The sequence below is a fragment of the Myotis brandtii genome, unplaced genomic scaffold (genome assembly GCF_000412655.1).
Source record: "Myotis brandtii unplaced genomic scaffold, ASM41265v1 scaffold280, whole genome shotgun sequence".
Taxonomy (NCBI): domain Eukaryota; kingdom Metazoa; phylum Chordata; class Mammalia; order Chiroptera; family Vespertilionidae; genus Myotis; species Myotis brandtii.
Window position 1 is genome coordinate 13,294 of NW_005360677.1, and position 3,422 is coordinate 16,715.

The window sequence follows — 3,422 nt, forward strand, 5'->3', positions numbered from 1 at the left end:
CCGCCCCCCCCCGCCCCGCCTTTTCCTCTGTGCCTGTCTTCCACACTAAAGAGCCTGGGTGGAGAAGCATGACCTCCTGCTTGGTTTCTGTGCCACTCACCACCTCTGCTCGTTACCAAAGGAAAGAAGGGAGCTCGGTGGCCAGAGGAGACAGTGTCTGCTGCGCTGGGAGGAAGAGCCTCTGGGAACTGGGCAAACTCCAGTCCTGGTCCTGCCCCTAGAAACCTACCCCCCACCCTCCCGCATGCAGACACTCTGCCTGTGTCCTGAGCAAAAGGCAAGGTGACAAGGTAAAGGGCACCCTCTACAAATGGCACCCTGACCCCCACTTCCAGCCCTGTCCCGGGCACTCACTGTGGAAGCCCTGAGAGCTCAGGACAGACCGGCCGGAGGGGAGGTGACCCAGCCCCAGAGCACTCTGGGAAACCTGCTCTGTGTTGGGCCCAGACCTCTCACTGGGGTTTTGGGAGATGAGAGCACCCTCCCAGCAATGTGTGAGGTGAAGGGGACAGGGCTTGGCAAAGCCCGCGTGGGCCGGCAGAAAAGGGACCCAGTCACCTCACTCGGCCCTCCCCAGCCTGGGAGAAGGCTGCCCTGCGTGATCAGGTGGGTGCTGCTAGGCGGCTTCTCTTCTTGAAGGTGCTGCCAGGTGGCAGAGAAAACAGCAGATGCCAGAAACTTCCATCCGAAAGGACTCCTATTCCAATCACTCCTTCTCCCAGCTGGACTATCTGCAGCCAGCCGCTTCTCCTAAATGGAAAAAGAATGCCAGGAGTGGGCAAATGACCTCACACTGGAACCCAGTGCAGCCCAGCACCACGCTCTCTGGAAAGCCCCCTAAAGGAAGATACAAATTCCGTTTGTCTTGTCTAGAGGGGAGTGGGTTTAAATCTGTTGAATCAAAAATATCTTATGGACCAGACATTAGTGATCCAGAAAAAATGCCTTGGATAAAAAAATTACCCTGAAAATTTTAAGTATTCAGGTTGCCAAAGAACTGGGAATGTATGCTGTAATCCGAGCATAGAAAGTCCACTCACATGTCCCAGACTGGGCCCCGGGGGACTGGGTGACTCAGAGCCCTGGTTGCTGAGGGCCAGCCGGGCAGCTTCCCTCAGCGACACCTCCTGCCTGCCTCCCAGGACCTCCTGCCTGCCTCCCAGGACCTGCAACGTCCTCGTCTTCCTGCTGGGCTGCATGGCCAGGCCTGAGGAACTCAGACCTGCCTCGGAGCCACCTGGGCCAGCAAGATGGCGGGAGAGGACTGGGGAGAGAGACAAAGGGGCCCAGTTTCCACTGGTGTCCCAAGCCTGGCAGACACTGAGGCTATTTAAAAGCCAGTTTACAAACCCTGGACTCAGAGCCCTGGTTGCTGAGGGCCAGCCGGGCAGTTTCCCTCGGCGACACCTCCTGCCTGCCTCCCAGGACCTGCATGGGCTGCATGGCCAGGCCTGAAGAACTCAGACCTGCCTCGGAGCCACCTGGCCCAGCAAGATGGTGGGAGAGGACTGGGGAGAGAGACAAAGGGGTCCAGTTTCCACTGGTTTCCCAAGCCTGGGAGACACTGAGGCTATTTAAAAGCCAGTTTACAAACCCTGGGGGGCACCTCCAAGAGCTGGGGGAACGGAAAGCTCCAGGGACTGGAAGGCAGGAGATCTGGGTTCTAATCCTAACTCTGCCCGGAGCCGGCTAGTACCAAGGGCCTTGGAGAAGTCCCTTCCCCATCGCTAGTCCTCGGTTGATAAAACAAAGAGTTGGATTCAAATGACATCAGGGTCTCTTTGGATTCCCTGACTAAGATCTGTTTTCCTTTTTGTTCTCGAGTTTTCTCAACAATCAGTCTGCATGGGTTTGAGTCCCAGTTCAGCTGCTTTCTAACTGTGACTTGGAGCAAGTAACCTACCCTTTCTGTGCCTCCATTTGCACTTCTGTAAACTGGAGGTACTAGAATCGATCTGAATTCCTTGTGAAAGGGTTATCAGGGGGTTTTGAGTGGCTCCTAGCACACAGCCATTATTTATTGAATAATTACGATATGCCCAGCTCTGTAGTAGGCATAATAATACAGAAATGAGCCAGAATACCATGGTGGTTGCTCTCCAGAATGATATTGTCTCTGAGAAAAATGCTGCCCAGGAAGCCCCTCTCGTATGTCCCTCTGAGGGGGGCGGGGGTTGATGGTGACTCCTGGCATCCTGCCTTTGGCGTGGGGGTGAGCCTGGGGCAAGTTCCCCTGCGGGTCACTGAAGCGCACTCCAGCTGCCTGACAGCTCCATGTTTTCCCTCCCCTGCTTCTTTATTGCCTTTCTGCTCTGGATTCCACTTGAGCTCTAACTTCAAAGCTAATAAATGGAAATAAAATCTCCTGCAAAAGAGCCTTTCCTCCTCCTCCCTCACCCCGTTCTCTCTGGGCTTCTCCCCGTCTCTGCTTGTTTGTATTGCATCACTTGGTCTCCCGGCCCTGCCCCACTTGCCCTGTTTGGGGAGCTAAGAGATCCCTCGGTGCCTCTCTGCCCTCCTAAGAACACACTCTGGCCCTGCTCTTCCTAGAACCCGACCCAGCCAGAATCTCCTTGGTGAGCGAGGACACTGGCTTCGGGAACATTCAGCTTTGTTTTCCCAGGGGGTGGGAGGAATGGGGGGGAAGAGACATGTCCAGCTCCTGCACCGTCAGCAGGGAAGGTAACAGAGATTAATCTGGCCACCGCCAAATGCAGATGCGTCCCCAGCCCAGGCCCAGCCAGGAGGGAAGACAAGCGGCCGCAAGGGGCCTGGGGGAGGGGAAGACGGCCCTGGCCCAACACAAGCAGCACCCGGCAGCCCCAAGGAGCTCCATGCAGCATCTTGGAGTTCAGGAGCCACCCTGCCCACAGCTGCCAGCCAGGAGGGCTGGCTGATGGATGCCTTTAATAGGCATGTTGGGGAGTGGCTGGCCGAGTGTTTACACCCAAATGCACATGGGCTGTTTAAGGAATCCCTAAGTCCCTTGCCGGAGCCTAGATTATGAAAAACATTTCTAGAGGAATCTCTGGCCTTCTTGATCAATATCCTCAACCTTTGGCTACCAGAGGCTGGGAGGATTAGGGGAGGGCAGCCCTTTGCCCTGTCCCAGCAGGTTCTGGGGCAGGTCAATTAAATCCTGGCATATGAGGAGCTGTGGTCAAGATAGCTGTTTGGCAAACATTTCCTGAGTGCCTACTCTGCCAGGCACTGTGCTAGGCCCAGGAGAAACAAAAGCCATTAGGAGAAAATAGAGGAGCTCATAGACCAGTGGGCAAACTACTGCACGGAGGGGAGAGGAGGCCCTCAGAGCTGTGGGAAACACACAAAGGTGACCTTTGGGGTCCTGGTGCCCCTACCATGCCCCCCCCCCCACACACTCCCTTACCCCTTGCAGGTGCCAGAATCCTTGTACAGTCATA